The sequence below is a fragment of the Chionomys nivalis genome, chromosome 2, assembly GCF_950005125.1.
Source record: "Chionomys nivalis chromosome 2, mChiNiv1.1, whole genome shotgun sequence".
Classification (NCBI taxonomy): Eukaryota; Metazoa; Chordata; class Mammalia; order Rodentia; family Cricetidae; genus Chionomys; species Chionomys nivalis.
In genome coordinates this window covers 26967851-26989476 of record NC_080087.1, presented here as the reverse complement: position 1 = coordinate 26989476, position 21626 = coordinate 26967851, and the positions used below count along the sequence as shown (strand labels likewise).

Sequence of the window (21626 nt, the reverse complement as noted above, 5' to 3'; positions counted from 1 at the left end):
CATGCCCCAGATGGTGGGTGCCATTTTGTTGGTGTACAAAAGACTTCCATAATAACCCTGAATAGAGTATATCAAAGGTTTATTATTTGGGGATAAATTCACCAGAAAAGGTAGTGATCAGCAGTCCTCTGCTTGTGCTGGGAACTGGAACTGAATCCAGCAACAAAGAGGCCCACATACATTTTTTATTTGCATTTATATTACATAAGACCACACCCAAAGTGAGCTGGTATCTTAAGGGCTATTGGCTGAAGGAGTTCCCACAGCACACAACACAAAATCTTTTATTATAACTTTTCCCCATGGTTTTGGATGTAATTATGTATAATCTCATTTTTATAATCAACCAATTGTAGCATATATGAAAATCCTCAAAGCTGAGAAAAGTATCAAGTACAGTGTTTATGTATAATGTAATTGTAATAGTATGTATAATTCATTGTTTATTTATCTAGAAGGTATTTAATAAAACAATGAATTCCAAATTCAGTTCAGTCAGGTCCTGCTGTGGGACAATGGTCTGTACCCTGTCACTTGTATTTTAAATAAATGCTGATTGGCCAGTAGCCAGGCAGGAAGTATAGGTGGGGTGATCAGGCAGGGAGTAGAGGTGAGGCAACTACTTTTCTGAGAAGATGGAAGTTTCAGTCTTCAGTCATCATCCAGACAGGGAGGAAGCCAGACACAGAGAAAGCAAGATGTGACTGCCTCATTGAGAAAGGTACCAAGCCACATGGCTAACACAGACAAGAATTATGAGCTAATGTAAGTTATAAGAGTTAATAAGAAGTATGAGATACTAGGCCAATCTGTTTATAAAATGTAGACCTCAGTGTGATTTCTTTGGGACTTAACTACAGCAGGAACTGGACAAGACAGAAACATTGGTCAACAAGCTCCTTTCTATCTTGACATAGTTTATGAGTTCATACATACATATGAGGAACAGATTCATGTGTCATAGTCTCCTTCCACTTGGCATCCCACAATACAATAATTAAGCCTTAAAAATATGTACTCTTGTATTATATAATTCTATTTGTCTTTAAAATTGTAGTCAAGTGTCTACCACCACTGCATGGAACAGTTATTTTTTATACAATTTTCATTGGCAATCTGTTTAGCAGAAAACCCTCATCCATTCCTTAAAAATGCTAATTTGACATTGTTTTGGTTATAATATTTTAGATTTTACATGAATTAAATTATCCAATATACTGAGTTTATGTTTTGTGTTTTTCACAAAGAAAAAGTATATTTAATTTCCATCCATTTTATTACTCCCTTGCAACAATAATTCATGAATTTATTGTTGAATATAATATCTATTGTATGAAAGTTGGACTATCAACTGTTGTATTAGTCTTTGTGATGTTTCTATAATGAAATGCATCAGTCTGAGAAAGTAAAAGAAACATGACTGATTTAGCTCATAAATCTGAAGGTCCAATATCAGGTGCCATAATTGGTTTTATCCATGACTAACAATATTGTGAAAGCAGAAAAGCATTGAAAGGGATTAAGTGGTTAAAAAAAAGAGAGAAAGGAATTGTTTTCTTTATATTTTATAATAGTTCATTTCCATGAATAGGAACCCAATTTCCAATACCAACTTATTAATCCATTTGAATCATCTTTCACTATGTCCATCTCATAAAAGTTCCATTCTCTTTGATGGAGTTGCATTGGGAACCTTGTGAGAAGAGGTTTATAGCACATGATCCCTTAGAAATGATACTAAAATGACATCATTTTAAATTCATAATTAGACACCTTTTATTTCCTTTTGAGGCAATAAGGCATAAAACTGCCATGGACAATTACAAAGTGTATGTATGTTTCTAATAATTGTCCAATTATCTAATAAGAAATTATCTCTGGTAATAAATTTAGTTTTATGTTAGATTATAAATAAGATTCATTTGCATTTTTCCTTATGTTTGCAAATTTTTATTTAAATTATTTTAAAATTATATTAGCTTCATAAATATGAAAAACAAAGACACTTCTCTAGACTTTAAGAAACAGCTGTGACTGTTATTTCATCCATGCACTGATCATCTCATTCCAGTATTCTTTTGTTTATGGACTATAACAAAGAACTTTGTTATAGTCTCAGCATGGCTCCATTTGAAAAAATACATCTATTTGCTATTTAAGAATTTTCTCTGTCTTTTACAGAAATGAGTTGAATATGATAATTTGTGGATTAGTTTCTTTTCTTTTATTGCTTGAACTTTTATATTTGTCCTGCTTGGTTTCTGAGGCTCTTTTGTGTCTGTTACCACTTAAAACATTAACCTTAATTTTTTTTTCAGTATGTTTCCTTGTTTTTATTCATTCTATCTTAATTGTCTAGAAATTTAAAAAATATTTATAGGCCACAGATACTACTTTCTTTGCTATTCTTCAATTGTTCCTTGTATCTGAATTTCTAAAACTTCTGGAATTTCTACTGATTTATGTTCACGCTAGCTACTTATCTCATAAAATATTCATAGGATACTGAAAATTACATAAAAATACTAAATTTTCTTGAATTCTAAAATATTTTTATTTAATTACTTTCTACTATTTCTATCTTGACACCAAATTTATCTAATTTTTCAAGTGTTATACGTTTTCTGTTACAAACTTGAACACACTAACCACAAAAATTTCACAATTTGGTCTCTCATCTCTCTTTGTTTTCTTACATAAAGCACTTTATCAAGTGTTTGCATAATTCATACATGTTTTGAAACTTTCAACAATATGTTGCAAGCCCCAATTTATATTTATGATATACATTGTATATATGAAATTAATATTTTAGTTTTTAATTACAGAGAATTCAATGATCTTCACTGAGTGCAGTCAAATACTCAAACTCTAGTTATTCCTCTGGTTTCCTCTTAGTTTTCTCCTATGATCTGTTTCTGTGTTCTACACTAACCATGTATATATAATCTGACATATATGCACATGTATGTATAAAACTCTAGTATCTAATAAGTTGACTAAAGAAGTGAGACATCTTTCTCTGCGAGGATTTACCACAATGATCCATTTTACCAGCAGAGAGCTGGGCATGTCTTGAAGTCTGAGTTCTACTTGAGAAAATCTGGAATGTTTGTTCTTCAATTTGGACCTTCCATTTATACTACTCCTCTGAGAATCTCTCCTTGATGTCCTGTGGTGATATTTTGTTTGTCATCTAACAAATAAAGCTAGCCTGGAGTTCAGAATGCAAAGCTAAACCACTAGTAATCCATACAGGCCAGGTAGTGGTAGTACACACCTTTAGTCCCAGGATTTGGGAGACAGAGGCAGAGGAATGTCTGTGAGTTCAAAACCACTCTGGGTGACATGAGATTGATCCAGTGTAAAAGGGAAACAGAGCCAGGCAATGATGGCTCACACCTTTAATTCCAACACTAGGGAGGTAGAGACAGGAAGGGTTATGACTTGGTGGAGAGAGGAATATAAGACAGGAGGAGATAGAAGGTAAAGGCATTTAATCTGAGGACTTGTAGAGACAGGTTACCCCATTTAGTTGCAGGATTTCATAGAGGTAGGATCTAGTGGCTGGCTTCTCTGATCTTTGAGCTTTCATGCCTTAGTATCCAACTCCAGGTTTTTATTATTAAGACCAATTAAAATTGCTTACCTCCTCTGAGGAGTGAATAGGGAATGGGATGGAGGCAGAGAAGGAAAAGGAGGGGGAACTGGGTTTTTTTTTTTTTTTTTTTTTTTTTTGGGTTTTTCGAGACAGGGTTTCTCGGTTTCCCGGGAACTGGGTTTTGTATGTAAAATGGAACATAAATTTTTTTAGTAAAAATGTAAAAAAAAAAAAAGAACATGCAATCCTTTCCAATCCATATTATCATCTCACCAGTGCTACTATCTCCTTACAGGGGAGAAGAACGGAGGACATTCTGAGCATAGTCACAGACAGGGTCTTCAAAAGTTCTTCTTTTGTCTTTTTGTCATTTCTTCCCAAGCCAAACTAGGTCTACCAAACTGGAATGCTGACTTTTATCTAAATAATAGTGTTCTACACATAGGGAAGAAAGATCAATGGGTAGATTCTAATATCTAGCACAAGGATGCAAGATTGTTCATAATTGTCCTAAATGATGCTTTGACCATGATGTGGTATTCATCATTGTTCAGAGCATCAGAGGAGTGCAGAGCTTGCAATAGTGTAAATTTTGTCTTTTCTGTGACTGGGTATAGTTTTCAAGCTTTTCTGTTCCTGACTTAGGTGACTTTAGATGGCAATGGCTGGCAGGCGCATGCAGAAGGTCTGTTTCTTTCTTGGGTGTGGTGTCTGTCCTCTGGATAGCAGTGTTCATTAGGTGTTGTGTGTGTGTGTGTGTGTGTGTGTGTGTGTGTGTGTGATCTCAGTAACTTTGCACTTCAAGAAAGCAATTTGTGATTTGTCTTATTTTTTTTTCTAGGAATGAAGTTAATTTCTTATTACTGATTGATTGAGTAAGCTCAACTCAGAACATACCCTTAAAGAAAAAAATAAACAGAAAGATCCCTTTAAATCACTTTTATCATTTACCAGTGTGAAAATTAAAGATTTCGTGTTTGAATGGGAAATGGGGAGATTTATTATGAAGACCTGGCCAGAACCAGGCTATAATAAATTCTAATCTAATACATTTCAGTCTTAAAGAGGTTGAGTTATTTTCCTTTTGCTGTTTTTGATAATGAGATGGATTCTAAGATACCACTGAATAAATCCTTTAATATTTTGTTTATATTAAATGTAGATGTGACATTTTAGAAACATTTGGAATTTTAGTGAGATGTCTGAGACATAGCACCAAAGTTCAATGTAATTAAATTTGTACGACTCCACCATCTTAGTGTGAAGGAACATAGAACATAAATCCATTACATGATCATTGCAAGAAATGTGTCTAAAATCTTTAAGATCTTTTACACCTGTAGTGGGAGGCTGCTTGTTGGTTCCCAGCCACTCGGCTAGCTTAGACCTGAAAAAATAAACAAAAAGTGTATTAATTAAAGCACTGCTTGAACCATTAGCTCTAGTTTCTTATTGACTTACTCTTATGTATTCATTTAATCCATTTCTATGAATCTGTGTATCACCATGTGGCAGTGGCTTACTGGCAAAGTTTTAGAATGTCTGAATATGGTGACAGCTTCATAGCTTCTCTGTGACTCTGCCCCTCTTTCTCCCAGCATTCAGTTTAGTTTTCCCAGCCTACCTAAGTTCGGCCCCGCTATAAGTCCAAAGCAGTTTCTTTATTCATTAATGGTAATCAAAGCATAGAGAGGGAAATCCCACATCATACACCAGAGAATTGTTTTTAGATCTATTACAGACTATTGTATACTTAGATATCAGAGAACAAAACATTTGTTCTTTCAGGATTATGACGGTCTTTTTAGCAATTAAATGTTGTTGAGTGGTTACACATCTCACTCTATATCTAGAAGACAAGATTTAATCAGAAACTCATGAAATAATATCTATTAAGTGCTATTAGTCTCTATTGTATGAATAAGTTCCATTTTCCCCCAAGTTGAGTTGCTTTATGAACTTTACACACTAAAGACATTTTTTTTTATTTCAATGAGTTTTGTTTATTAGAAGACAGACAAACCCAAAAAGTTGAGCAATCAAATTTTATCTCTAAAAGAGAGGGAAAAAATCCTACTGGATATATTAAATTAATGATTTTCAAAAACTCTTGAAAAATTAGTTAATTCACAGCAGAACCTTTCAAGATCACAACATGGAACTGGGGTTTGATCTCCTCCAATTTTGTCCCCTTATGCATATTGCCCAAAAGTTCTAAGAAAAAAATAAATAATTGATATGAAAACAGAAGTGTAGATATTGAAACATTAGCTTAAATTATGAAATTGTCTAATTAAATGATAAACCAGGAATCTGAAGAATATAATGTTTACCAATATTTAGTAATTTTAGCATAAATTAATGTTAATATATATAATATCAAGCTGCTACTAAAATCTGACCCTGAGAATAAGTATGGCAAATTAAAATCAAGGTAGTCTTCCAAACCACCAGGTTCCTATTTGTGTCTTCTTTGGCATAGTTATCCATAGTCAGAAGAATATCAAACACTGGATGAATCCAGTGAATAGGGGTAGATAACATATCTCCAGATACCATTTAAAACAACCATTGTATGAGTGTGGGAAACAGCATAGAGTAGAAAAGTCTCTGTGCACTTGTTCCATCCTTAACTACATTCAACTCAGCATCAAAACCCCTGGATTAGGCAGTTTCTGGCTTCATTGTTTATATCTGAATATTGTTCTCTGCTCTTGTGGTTGATAATCCTCCAGACATTAGAAACTGTTATTGTATAGAGAAAAAAATAAACCATTTGGATAACAGGAAAGAAAACTACTACAAAACGTTTTTGTGGCATAAAGTAACATGATGAAATTGTAACAAAGAATGAAAGAGAAACAGTCTTTATAAAAACTAGATTTATACTGAACGTACAGGATTCAATAAAAGATTGTACTGCAGAATGTTCCCATGCAATGCAGTATTTTATTAAACAAAAATATGGACCTTAAAAACCCTTCAGGAAACAATCAAGAAAGAATAAAATATATGAAGAATTAGAACTCATGGTGTTAAAAGGACAAAAATAGATACGCAACTGACTTAAATGGGAGTCAAATAAGGAGTAAAAATATATACAGTGAGGAAGGAATGTAAATGCTGTAAAAATTGAACAGATCCAAATGCTAAAGAGGCAAAAAAAAATTAAAAAAAAAAAAACTCATGTTAGAAACTCCCATAGCATAAAGAGAGAATCTTTTTAAAAAGCACAGCTTGAAACAAAGAATCTCAGAACAATAAGCAATTCAAATCAAATCAGTCTGGGAACTATAGGCAACATTTTCAAAAATAGTGTGGTTCAGGTCCTCTGGTTGGCAAAAAGAAACTCGTTTTTGTTTTTTTGAATTGCATTTTTAGGTCACAGATTCCAGTGGACATCAGGGTGTGTCCTTTTAGGACAGAGCTTAAAATTCTTCTTAAGGATACAGGAAAGGGCACTACGGGGGTTTCTTGGATTCTACAGAATTATGACTGCAAGATAAATTTAGATCTATAGCTCATGGGTTCAGCACAGAAAGAATCAGCCAGTACCATTTTGTTAGGAAATAATTTAGCAAACAGAAATTCAAAATGCACACTTTTATCTTCCTGCAGATGTTCAGTCAGTTCATAGAGCACTCACTACCACGCAATCTGGCTTCTGGGTGTCAAATGGCAAGCCCTCTTTAAACTTTCCTTCAGAACACCAATGGCAGGAAACTGACTGACCAATGTTTTCAGAGAGAAAAAATGAAATAAAACCAGAGTTTACAGGGTAACTAAGATGATTTAAAAATAAGTAATAAAAAAGTTAGTTTTATATACAAAAGTACTAGCCTAAGCATATACTATAAAACATATAAAAATCAATTGAGATTTATTCAAGGAAATATGGAAAATTTAGATGAGTAACAATTTTATGTAAATTACTGAAACCTGCAAACAGTAACACAGAAAAAATAGAAATTATATTGACATAATGATAAGGCTTAATCATACTAAATATCAATATTGTAATGTAGAGGGCCTAAAATTTGACAAGAGAATCTTGTACTGTCTGGTCTGGTTCAAGAGAAAACTGCAGATAATGACAAAAGTCTATAGGGGAAACCGTGCATAAGTTACACACCTGATGAATAATCACAGTACTAAAAACAGTATGTAAGATGTTCAAATCAGCAAAAGGGACATTTGTTTCTTAGAATGAAAAAGGAACGAGTGCAATGAGCATGAGAAAAAATGTATTAATAGAGCTGATACTAATACATATGCAACACGATTGAAGTCTGTCTTCCTGAAATTAGCCAAAGCACCTCAACAGTCCTGGCTTTGTCAGAGCATGGACATTTCAGGTATATTTCATGGTTGCTTGGGACTGTCACTGTGTGTATACAAAGGAAGCATACCTAACAGAAGTTATTTTAATCTTTATGATCAATATTTGGACATACCAAAGTCTTTATTGTTGCCAACCAAACTGGATCAAATGTACTCTACAATTAATTAAGAAACTATAAAATTATATCTTTCAAAAGACTTCATGCTATTGGAATATATTCTTGTGGACATCTTTGTTGAAATTTAATTTGTTAAAATTTTCTCACATAGACGGGCGGTGGTGGCGCACGCCTTTAATTCTAGCACTTGGGAGGCAGAGGCAAGTGGATCTCTGTGAGTTCGAGGCCAGCCTGGTCTACAAGAGCTAGTTCCAGGACAGGAACCAAAAACTACGGAGAAACCCTGTCTCGAAAATCAAAAAAAAAATTTTTTTTTCTCACATATACACAAACTATTTAAGTGCCTGCTCCCCAAAGCTGTCTTATCCTCTTACAGCATTGTGTCATTGACATCTAAGAGCTCATCAGGTAAATGAGATTTAGCTCTACATGTTTCCTCATAGGTTATAACCATCGCATAGAACTTCTGTGGTATAATTTAAATATAAAACAAAGCTAAAGAAATAACCCAATTGTGGGAAAGAAATAAATTAACAAGAATAGACACCCCTACCCAAGAAAGGGTCTTTTTAATAGTTAGACGTTAATAGACTTTCAGAAACTATATAAACATGCGTTGCCAGTGCACAATTGGATGAAGATCCTTCTGCCTGAAAATTCAAAGCAGATATGTTGTCCATTTTTTAAGCTATGGGTTTGGATCTCTGAGGCACCAGTTTTCTTTCCTAAACATTATTCTGTTCTTGCAACTTGGTGGCTTTCTCTAGTTGATTTCTGCTTGTTTCCCACAAAGGACTGTAAAAGGTTTGTGTGTTTTGTTTTTATATTCTAACTCCTACTTTCCAATTCAAGATGATATGATGTCTTTCTAAAAACTTGTGATCTTTATGGATATCAGTTGTAACCTAATACATTAAAAAAAAGCTACAACCAGAAAACTTCATTGGAGGTGCCCTTTGAAACCTTTCCACTTGGAAGAAAGCATTTACAGAGTATTCAAGATGCAGAGAGCTTTCTATTAAGTTTTTTCAAGGCCTATTTTTGTGTTCAAGGGTATATGGTATCTTATAGTTACTTAATAAGTAGTTTATATTTTTTTAGACTTAGTTTCAGTTTTTCCCATGAAAATTTTTTTGTCATAGTAACCCAGAGTTGATCATATCCTATGGCTATTTCTTGCTTTAAGGATCTTCTTCTAGAGGAACTAAGGAAAGACAATTTCATGGACAAAGCCAGCAAACCTGGGACCAGTTACAGCTACTCTGAAGTTTTTCCTCTCATTTTGTACTTCACAGGTAGAAACTGATAGCATGTACATTCAAAATGCTGCTTCGAAACAGCCATAGCTAGATCACCAAGTTCATTATATGTATGCTTATTATATGCAGAAAGGTTTGTTTTATATTTTTGGCCTCTTCCTATAAATTATCTTATTTTCCAACTCCTAACAGAATTTTCTGCATTTTTCTTTATGTCCCCACTTATACCCAGGCCCCTTATGCAAGCTTTCATTTTTCATTTCAATTTTCATTAAGCAAGTCTTCTTTTTCATACTCTATACGTTGAGTAAGAGTCTCCACAATGCTTTTCTTGCCTCTATCCCTTACCAATCAGCCCATTAAGACTTTGTACATGATTCCTTTCTATGTCTTTACTTCTGATATTTTTGTGTGTAACAAGTAACTCTAGAAGTTAATGACTTAAGCAACTCATTTATTGAACTCACTGACTTTGGAAAAAAAGCAATTCAGGATAGGTACACAGGGGATTTTTGTTGTTGTTTCTTACTAACTAAAAGTTCAGTGTAAAGGAGTTACAAGTTGACACTGGACAGCTAGATGGGGCAATAGTATCTGGAGATTTCCTTATCTGTATGGATTGCATGCTAGATTGTCCTTGTTGTCACTAGATATCTCACTCACATGGGATGATAATTAGCTGTTAGATAACCTCTCTATCACCTATATTCAGGTGTTCTTCATAGCTTAAGCTTCCTAACATCATGGTGAGACTGTGTTCATTGCAAGGTATTCATGGGTTTGACGTTGAATATTCCAAGTTAAATTTTCGAATATGCTGGGTAAGTTTTAACACTACCCAATAGCAACAATTTAAAAAGAGAAAAGATGATTCACTTTGTATTGTAGTATCAGAAGCTTCAGACCATGTTTGACTGGTTATGTTGCTAGGAGCTTGAGCTGATGTTTAAAGTTATGATGAAAGAATGAAGTGCAGTAAGGCAGCTCACCTTATAACATGCAGAAAACAGAGGAAAAGGAAGAGGATAGGATAAAACTCTTTAGAATTTTCTTCCAAGAAATTTGCTTCCCCAAAGTACATCTTGCCTCTTACTTTTTGCCTACTAATGATGCTATATTATTGTAAACACATTAAGGGATTCACTATCAACACATTGGGTCAGAATAGTCAATATTTAATCACTTCCCAGATAAATCGAATCATAAAATTCCAGACATGTTAACCTGTGGGAGACATTGATACTCAAACCACAACCTGATGAGAACATCAATTACCATAATCTAGTTTTGTGGTATGACAACCACTTACTTGTTTAGAAGTCAGAACTTGGACTGAGTGATGTTGGTTAATCTGTTTCAATGAGGCTTTTTTCTGAGGTAACCTGACAGGAACCCTATTGTTCTATGTCACGTGACTCACCTATATATGGCTAATACAATAGTACTGGGTAGAGTATGTGTATTCATCCAGAAACCTTGTGGTACGTGTGTGTGTGTGTGTGTGTGTGTGTGTGTGTGTGTGTATTAAGGTTGGGGTTCATTCTTTTCATGTGAACCTATCCATTTACCTGAGCTTCATACAATAATATGTTTCAATTCCAAGAAATGGTATCTCAACAGTATCAAATGGAACTATTTTGTTTTTATTCACCTAACTTGCAATCATTTCTCCAGTCTTCATTCATTTACCCAGATACAAAAGGGGGAAATTCACTCTGAGTGAAAGGAATATCCAAAGAGCATCAAAGGAAAATAATGGACATGTAGCATTTAAAGCTTAAACCATGTAGACAAGGAGTTGGATACAAGGTAACCAAGGAAACAGCAGCTGTGTCTTCATAGCTGTGATAACAGTCAAAACAAGTTTTTTGTGCATAAGCATCCTCAAATCCACTGTTAGGTGCTCCCTCCTACATCAGAAATAAAGGTAAAAAGACAAATGCTAGTCAAGTGCAGTAAGGGTCTATAGATCTTTCACAGATTCAAGTTCTCTTATAATATCTATTGCATTGTGGGTTTGCTCTCTTGTTTGCCTTCAGGTATATCTTGGGAACACATGATTTAAAAGAAAGACTTTGTCCACTATGATTTAGGAAGAAGTAAAGAAAGATCTTACTCCCATGAACATGCCATTGCCTCACAGATGTTCACAAAACCTCTGCCAGGACAGAAAATCCAAAATCTCTTCTTGTTATGTCTCTTTCGGGGAACCTGCTCTAGGCATTATAGAGTATAACATTTTCTCTCTCTCTTTTTTTTTTCCTCAATAAAACCTGTGTAAAAATTTCTATTCATTGAAATTTTTCTTTGAAAAATGAGAACTAGAGAGAACTCCAGTCCGGTGTTGTATGTAAACATTTAAATAAATGATAAAGTATTATTTTACCATAATAATGATTTTAATTTCAGTATGTTTGTAATAATATGGGAGTCTAAATGTCTGAGGTTTCCTTTGAGCAATTTGTGTTATAGCATCAAACAGATAGGCTTATAGAAAACGTGTTTTTAAGCTAGAATCATTGTGGCTTATTTTTGTTACCTATGTTTCTTCTAGTTAAAGTAGGAATTAAATTTTTGATTTTTTTTTGAGGTTAATCAGTAGCTTTTACATTTCCACAGAATGTCTTAAAACAATATGAAAATTATCTTAATTATTATAACCAGGTGGAAATAAAGAAATCAATTAACTAATGTCTCTGATTATAAAAAGCTGTTAATAGTGTACAGTATTGAGGAAGACTTAATTGCACTTTATTCCTTGATTTAATTTTTTATTTTATTGAAAATGAATTTTTATATATGATATATTCTGATTACACTTTCCCTTCCCTCTATTTCTCTCATTTCCTCCTTAGCTCCCTTTCATTCAGATCCACCCCTTTCTGTATCTCATTAGAAAATAAACAGTCTTCTAAAATATAATAATGAAATAAAATAAACCAAAGCCATTGGAATAGGACAAAACAAAAGGAAAGAGGCCAAGAAAAGAAAGCATGAAAATAAGATATAGATACAAGGACTCATTCATTGTATACTCTGGAATTGTGTAAAACAACAAGATCAGATGCCGTAAGAAAGCACAAAGGACCTGTAAGAGAGAGACAGAGACAGAGAGAGACAAATAGAGACACAGAGATAGGTAAAAATAAAAATAAATTAAAAGATAAAATTAGAAAAGAAATAAAGATAGGGCCATGATAGGGCATCATGAAAGAAGACACTTCCAGAGACATCCCTGAGTCCTGATTCTGCTGTCCATCTACTGCTGGGCATGCAACAGGTCATTAAATAGCTTAAATATTGAATTATGTAACACTGTGACTCACTGATAATGAAAACAAAGTCAAAGTTTTCCATAATGTGGCAAAAGATAATGGATTATTTTCTTTACACAAGATGACATTTTATACCAGAAATTTGTTGAAGAAAATTGTGGTTACATTACTTTTTGTCTGTTCTATTTTTAAATAATATAGTATTTATATTACTAATATTCAGGCGTCTATTTTCACATAAATATTAGTGGAGGGTACTTTTTGCATATTTGTATTAAAGAACATGAGTATTAGAGAACATTAGAGTCCGTATACATTAATGCCAAACTTAACATGACATTAAATATGAATTAACCTCTGACTATATCAAAGCCATTTATAGATTTTGAAAAGGTATTTTATTATGTTTTCTAAAGCTAGGCTTTTCAGATGTATAGTTATAATATTCCTAAGAAAGAAGTTGATATAGAAGAATAATGCATGATTCCTGATATACAAAATGTACCTTTATTTGTAGTTTCTATTATAAAATTACAAGATATTAACTCAAGGAAAATCTAAACTTTGTTGAAATGTTTCCTTTCATATCTTGATTTGAAATATTTGCTGAATATTCAAATATTAGCAATAATAAATAATAAACTCAAAATAGGTGAAATAAAATCAGGCTGAGGAACCCTGTGGATATAGCTATATGGAGTCAATTTAGTTATATGATCAGACCTCCCTTTTCTCTCTAATTCTGGGACCATGGTGGTCACAATCGAGTATTTTTTATGAAGACAGAAAAAAAAAGCACAAACTTCTCATCCTGAAACTTCACTTAGTGTTCTGATCTAAACTAGAACTTGACAGTGGTCAAAGACGTGTGTGTGTGTGTGTGTGTGTGTGTGTGTGTGTGTGTGTGTGTGTGTGTGAATGTAAATATTTATGGTTGTCTTCAGTTAGCTCTGACATACATGACTGTGACTTATTCCCAAAAATCCAGGTTCTCATTTATTCTTCTCTGATCCACATTGTCTTATGTTTTCTGCACCTTTGAGTCTAACACTTACTGCCTGTCAGCCACACTGACAGGAATTTTGGTTCCACCCTGTAGAGTTTTTAACCATCTCCCAACCCTTTGTAATTCTCATCCTTATCTTAAGCTTTCTTTTCATATTACTCACACTGTGTTCTTCCTTGGCTAAACCATAACTGATATAAGTATTATAGCAGGCAAATCAAGTTTAAATTTATAAATTCTATCTATAATTGGGGTCCAGCTATTGGATTCTGATTGTCTATGTATGTGGCATTGATTTCTTCTCTCTCTCTCTCAGTGTGTCTTTTTAAGCTGTAAGCACATATAGAAAAAATTGAAGAGTAGTAACTGGCAAAGGAGAGAAATATGTGGAAGAAAGAATAAAATATTAATAACTCATCCCTCAAGCATCTTGAAGTACATATTAGAAAATAATAAATGTACTATTATTGTATTTTATTTGGCAGAAGGATTTTCAAGAATTTGGCTGCAATAGTTCTCATAGAAATTTATACAAAACATATAAAATGACTATATGATTAAAATGCTAATAATTTCATTAATTTATCATCCTTCTACATAGCAGTATTAAGATTTATGTTGGTACCTAAATAAATGGTGTCCTGAACCCTTCATGTAGGCTCACCATAAAATAATGCTGTTGACACAAATATAAGAATCTCTCCACTGCAGACTTAAAGTGCATCAATAAACCAGAGTGTCAGAGGAGGTCATTTGAACTGGGCATAGAATAACACAAGATGTTTTCTAGTGAACAAGCAATGTGCACATATGCGTAGCAATATAAATAATGTAAAAACAAAGATTCCACAGTTTGAAAATATTTGAGCAGACTGATAATATTAAGCACTCTCAAAAGTGTGCAGGCCTAGTGGAACCCAGTGGTGCAGTCAGTTTCTTGAGAGGGTAAAGCAAAATCCACTTAAGGTTTGCTTAAATTACAGAGTATGTTTAAGGCCAGAAAAATCTATTCCCAAATAATGTAAGGGCTGAAGACAGATCAGAGTTAGAGAACCTGCTTATCATACATGACGTCTTAAGACCCAACTCAGAACTGAAAAATATATATATTCTTGTTCTTTGTAGATATATAATTCGGAATTTAATTGAGGCAATATAATGGATGTATAACTTAAGAATGAATCAATGGATTGGAAATTTTTTTTAGTTTTTTTTTATAATAAACTTGAGGTTCCTAAAGGACAATGACATTGAGAAATCTAATAACTGACAGCTTTTGAGAATTAATGGGGAAACGGGCAATGCTGATTAAAATTCACCAGTCAGTAGTAATTTAGAACAAGAAATTTGAACATTTAATACAGGAATAGAATATGGGTCAGGGATAGAACAATTGCCTACCTAATTTGCAGATCTCTGCAACAATCCCTAGCACTAAGACAAGAGAGGGAAGAAGACAAGAGGAGCGGACAGGAGAGGAGAGGAGAGGAGAGAGGAGAGGAGAGGAAAGGAGAGGAGAGGAGAGGGGAGGGGAGGAGAGGAGAAATACAAATTATTATTTTATATGGATTTGAAAAGGAGGAGTTCTTTTCAATTTACTTCTCTACTTGAAATAAATTGCCAGCAAATGCTCAATTAAATCTTCAAATAAAGCTAAAGGACAAATCTTTATCGAAGTAAGTCAGTGATATCATAGTATTTGTAGTGAGATAGTGCCTTTCAGTGACCCTGAGGTCCCAGATGATTTTTAGTTCTAGAAGACTACATTTTAATGCCTTGTAGATTTACACTAAGATTAAGGTTACTCCTTTCTCCAGGCTGACCAAAGAAAAGTACAGTCATATTCTGTGGGGGATACAATCTAATCATATGAAATGTCGATCTTAAAAGCCATTTCTCATAGACCAATATTAGCTCAATACACACAAGTTATTATTTCACTGGAAATGGACTTTTGTGTGAGAACTGAGGTTACATTTAATTTTAAGAAAGTACCATGTTCTCCTTGAAATATGCTTCAAATAACCTTTGGTTGTATAACATCCTAAAGAGGCACTGACAGAAAAATTATTCAATTCAATTTTTTAATCATTTTGTCCTAAGAAATAATTTTTAAAATCACTCATAGAATTCAGGAAAATTAACTTATTTTTCACTAAATTTAATTCAATTTAACCCAAACAAATACACTGATTGATGTATGCTGAAATTGAATTCATGTTACTGTTAACTGGAACAAGGATCCATGACTAGCTAAAACACAGGATCCCGACAAAAGGCTAATACTCCATTCTTATCTTTAGGGTCCTAGATCAGTGCATCTCACAATAATGAATTCAGCATGAGGTCTATATAAAACAGCTATATTACTTTCCCTGCTCCAGAGACTGAGGGATTATCAATTTGGGGAATAAAGTTGTAAGGGTCGGAGAATAATAGCATTCTTGAATCAAAACAGCATTTAGTGGACGTGACATGGTGAGTACAAGTGTGAACTGATGATAGCTATGAGAGCAAGCACAAGATCTTCACGAGATCAAGCCATTCAGAATTCCAATATGCGCAGAGGAGAGGCTCATGAAGTCATTGCCATTGGCAACTAATCCCTCTTGGGGGAGGCAAAGTTACTTTTAATCAGAGTTGGGGCCTCTGAGAGACTTCCAATACTTGTTAATTCTCCACCATCCTGATAGTGAAACCTTCAGTACAGTTCTTCATGATGTAGAGATCCCACCAACAATAATTTTTTTTGTTACTTCATAAGTAGTAATTTGCTGAAGTTTTGGAGGGAAATTATGGGTGCTGGAGAGCAGAAAATTTTGAAAGCAATGAGGGAGGTTAGATTTAACCAACATGCATTCTCTACAGATAGAAATTCCTCAAAAAATGCAAAAAATATTGTTCATATTAGAATAGTTTTGATTCAATAAAACACTCTAGAAAAAGATGATGTGGGAGTGATTTCTTTCTAATTTGTTGCTTTCATTGGTTAATTAATAAAGAAACTGCCTAGGTCCATTTGATAAGCCAACCCTTAGGTGGGTGGAGTAAACAGAACAGAATGCTGGGAGAAAGAAGCTGAGTCAGGGCAGTCGCCATGATTCTCCCACTCCAGACAAATGCAGGTTAAGATCTTTCCTGGTAAGCCAGCTTGTGGTACTACACAGAATATTAGAAATGGGTTAGATCAATATGTAAGAGCCAGCCAATAAGAGGCTGGAATGAATGGGCCAGGCAGTGTTTAAAAGAATACAGTTTCCGTGTAATTATTTCAGGGCATAAGCTAGCCATGCGGGTGTCTGGGTGCATGGGACGCAGCCCCGCAGCTCCCACTTCAACAAACAGAAATACACTTTGTCATACTAAAATAATGTAAAAAAAAAGATAAAGAAAAAATTAAACATATAAGATATCTTACAGGACAAAATTATTAAAGCCAAATTTTCATGATCTGAATAAAAATATTTCAAAAGTCTGCGAGTAATCTGAAGTTCTACTTGTATAATAATAGTGCTTTTAATATGAAATTATTCATTGAAAACTAAGGCATAGAAATTATTGTTGATTTATTAATTTAATTTCTTAGAATATAGATCAAATTACCATTTTTCAAAAGACCTTTTAAAGGTTAGGATAACATAATTGACTTATATAGCTATTATATTTATTTTTTCTTTTTTTGTTCTTTGACTATTTTATAAAATATTTGATCATATCCATTCCTGTGGAATATTCCTTTACATTGTGTTAAGATATGTCACTGTGATTGCATTAATAGAGGTGCTGACTGGCCAGTAGTTGGAAAGCCAGAGGTTAGGTGGGAAAACCAGACTAAGAGAATGTTAAGGAGAAAGAGGAGGGAGAGTCTCAGGAGTCAGGAGAAAACACAAAGAGAAGCAACATGAACTTACCATACTGAAAAAAGGTACCCCCGTGTGAAAAGGTAAATAAGATAAAATATAAGAACTAGTTAGTAATAATCCTGAACTATTATCCGAGCATTTATAATTAATAATGCTTCTCTCTCATTATTGGGAACAGGCTGGTGAGACAGAATAGCCTGCCTACCCTTTTGTCTTGGTGAACTCCCCACAGACCCATTCCACTTCTTTATCTACCAAACTTTGTGTCCTCTAATTTTTTAATATATCAAATAGAACTTGTGCAGATCATATACTCTTTGCTGTGAAGTCTTCCACTGGAGTGTGCTTGACCTGGGTCACACCTTTAAAAGGCTGACTGTCCCTTGCCCAGGAGCCCTCAATTGCCCACAGCTACTGAGCTAGTGGTGGTACTTGGTGCCAACACCCCTTCCCAAGCGAAGATTGTTGTCTGCCCAGGACTGAGCAGGTCTGTGCAGGCTATTACAAGTGTTTTGACTCTACATGCGCAATGACCCTGCTGTGTCAATCGCCTTTTCCCTGTAGTTACCCACACTTCTGGTACTTAAAATATTTCTGTACTCTTTTTGACAATGATCCCTGATCCTTGTTTTGGAGGAGATAGAAGGATATAAATTACCATTTAGCATTGAGCATATCTATACTTTTACCAGTTCTGTGTGGCTGTGTGATTTTGACCCTACAACAAAAAGAACCCTCTCTATGATGGTTGAGAGATGTATTAATTTATGAGTATAATAACAGATTACTAGGGGCTACTTTAATATATTGCCTATTAAGCAATGCAGTAGTATTGCGACACCCTCTTAAGACTTATGACTTGTCTAGCAACAGGTTCTTGGCCCTAAGTGTGACAGAGATGAATTTCAACTTGTTGTGTAGGCCTCAAATCTAATAATAAAGTAATTGTTTGCTACCATGGTATTTGTTCTATTACTGCACCAATACGCATGTCTCACAGGCTGGTTATTATTATCACTTTTCAAAATCAGAGTTGGGTAAGGTTGGTGGTTACTTTTTTGCCTCTAGTAGTATTCATTGAACCATCCAGCACTCTGAATGTATGGATGAGGCTTCCAGTTGACTCTCAGAATGAATTTTCTGAGCTTTATGATTCAAATATACTATATAAAGAGGGATAACTAACATCAAACACATTTCAAAAATATATATGGAAGCTTCCTATTATCTATGCTTTCTAAAATATATACCTATACATATTTTAAAGGTAACTAAATGGAGTTATCCTATAATGGGTCATCAGCAACCTTAGCAAACATCACAAGCAAATAAAAAAAAAGAAAACAATACAGAGTGAGAAAAGGGCTACTAATATTTGAGTGTTTGGCCAGTGACGTACCATACATCACACAATAATAAAGGCTATTACGAGTGTTCTTGGTTACCATCTCTAACTAAATAATAATGTTGATCCTGAAGATACCAATAATCTGAGTTATTGCCATAATCATAATATTAATGGCAGTTTCTAAAGCCAAAGCAAATTTATACTCTAAAATTTAGGAGAAAAGGATAGGGACAAATCATCTTTTTTTATCTTATACCTAGCTCAAATAGGCACCTGTATCTATGAGAAAGATATCTTTCCTTTAACTTCCTGAATAAAAAATAAAAATGAATACTTACAGGTCAGGAAATATATACAACTGTCATAATACCATCATTGTAAATGAAATTTTTATCAAGCAATAATTTCAGAGAAAAATGAACCAGACCCCATTAATTGAAAATATTTTTTAATTTGCAATATTTTGTGGGTATATTTTTGACACATTGGGTGTATTTACATAGCCAGAAACACAGTGTATTAAACAACAGTATAAATTTTTTTGTTAAATTAAAGAACATTTGTTGATGAAATAAACTCTAAAAAAGTAACTCTCTTTATGACCTTACATCTCCCTTCCAGTGACCCCTGGAGTCAATGACTCATTTGACTTCTCAGGGTTGTGCTGTGTCTATGGGTAACAGGCATTTTTTTCTTAGCTTTTCATCCCATGTTCTTTTAAACGTGCTACTAACAATTTGTGCTACTAACAAATGCCTTAAGATTACCATCCTTGATACATAAATTTGCTAAGTAAACTTTCCATTAACTATGTAAACTGTGATTGAAGACTTAAGAATATCTTCCACCAAAAAAGCCAATTATTAATATGCAGAAATAATAGCATCTAAATTTCTTTTGAATGAATTTACTTTCTTTGTCCTAATGTTTCTGTAAATACATTTGTTAAACAGACTGAGGATGCAGCTCACTGGCTCAGAGCATGCCAGTCTGGTATGCAGGAAGTCCTGAATTTGGTACCTTGCTCTAAAGGGAAAAAAATAGCTTTCTATGCTCCAGATGCCAGCATTGCTTCTAAAACAGCATGGAGATTTATGAATAAGTAGCCCTGAGATAAATGCAAAAGAAAATCTAAATTAGCCTCCATCTGTATGTTTTGTGTCAAAATAACCTTAACAACTACCAAAACACATACAGCAGTTCCACTTCAAAATGTATGAAATTGCATCCAATCAAATTGAACAGCATTTTGTATTTGCATTTGTACTGTCACTGTAAATTTAATACATTCAGTGAGGGATAAAAGAAGTTAAAAAGGACACAAATATGCATATGTTTAAAGTGAAGAAAAAGCATCATACATATGTTGAAATGCATCTGTAATTACCCACAAAGTAAATGATGTAGATTCTAACTCAATCTAATTAAAGTTTGTAATTTTCAGTGGAAAATTGTGTGGGCAGCTTTCATTACAAGCAGGCATGGTTAGGGTAATGACTAAGTCATTTTTGAAATTATATACATGTACAAATTCGAGCATGGAGGAAAACTTTTTATCATCAGAATAGCTAGAAGGTCTCCTGTGATACTGGCTTGGCAGAACAATCAGTCTGAAGCTACAGAAGTCTCAAAGGGTAACCTCCAATGAGGCAGAGGATCAACAATTTTAAATTGGAAGGAACTAAGGTACAGAGTTTAAATGGGTTCCGTTCATGATTTGTTAGCATGTTCCCAATTTATTTACCTTAAAGCAGTTATTGAAATAATTACTAGCATTCTCATCTTGGGAGATTGTTAACAATAGTATAATTTCATGAAGTTGATGACATGTGATATTTAGGCAGGAACTCAGGTAGCAAATTCAGAATAATTTTCCTGAGAGTGATGATTGAAAATCAAGGAAAAGTACAGGAATATCTTCACAAATGTCCTGACAGATGAATATTTTACCCATATGAAAAGAGCTGTCTCTGCCTCATAATCAAAATTTCAATTTTCTTTTCCTATACATGTATTCTTTATGCATGCTTTTCCCAAATAACTGACTTAAATATAGCTCACTTTGATCCAGAGCAAGGGGAAAGTTGTTAAAGCTGTTTATGATTATTGGACTGGAAAGTATAATTACTTCAGAATCCAATTTGCATTCATCAACTCTATCATTAGGATCAAACTCCCACATTTTGCAAATACAGTATTTTAATGTAATAAATTGTTTTTAGATTTAAAAAGCCACTTTCTTCAAATAAGAAGCTCATAAAAATTACAAAATCATTTTGCTATTCCATTTTAGCTTTATACACAGTCTTTAACCAAGAAAAGCCATCTAGTGAAATATCTACCAAAATTAGGAATCTGTTTTTAAAATCCCTTTGACCATAATAAGGTTATCTGAGAATCTGTAACACTGTTTTAAGGAAAGAGTCCCCGGGAAATTAAAGGAATATACACAGTCTCCACTGTAATGGTGTTTTCATATAGATAGAGATGAAATCTAGTCTGGAATTCTCTACATCAAGAGAAAGAATTTACTTTTCCAGATTATAGATTTGACACTATTTAGACAGGCACATGACTCTGACATAATTCTTTTTTTTAATTAATTAATTTATTTAATTATTAAAGATTTCTGCCTCTTCCCCGCCACCACCTCCAATTCCCCCCCCCCCAATCAAGTCTTCCTCACTCCTCAGCCCAAAGAGCAAGCAGGTTTCTCTGTCCTGTGGGAGGTCCAAGGACCACCCACTTCCATCCAGGTCTATTAAGGTGAGCATCCAAACTACCTGGGCTCCCACAAAGCCATTACATGCAATA

General features: G+C 34.0%; 1 long non-coding RNA gene across 1 annotated transcript in view; it reads right to left on the bottom strand.

Moving 5' to 3' along the window:
- Positions 1–4938: 4938 nt before the first annotated feature.
- Positions 4939–21626, bottom strand: part of LOC130869853 (uncharacterized) — a 57685-nt gene continuing 40997 nt past the window's right edge. The window contains exon 4 of the long non-coding RNA XR_009056688.1: positions 4939–4988. This is a non-coding gene — a long non-coding RNA (uncharacterized LOC130869853). The remainder of the gene's footprint in view (positions 4989–21626) is intronic.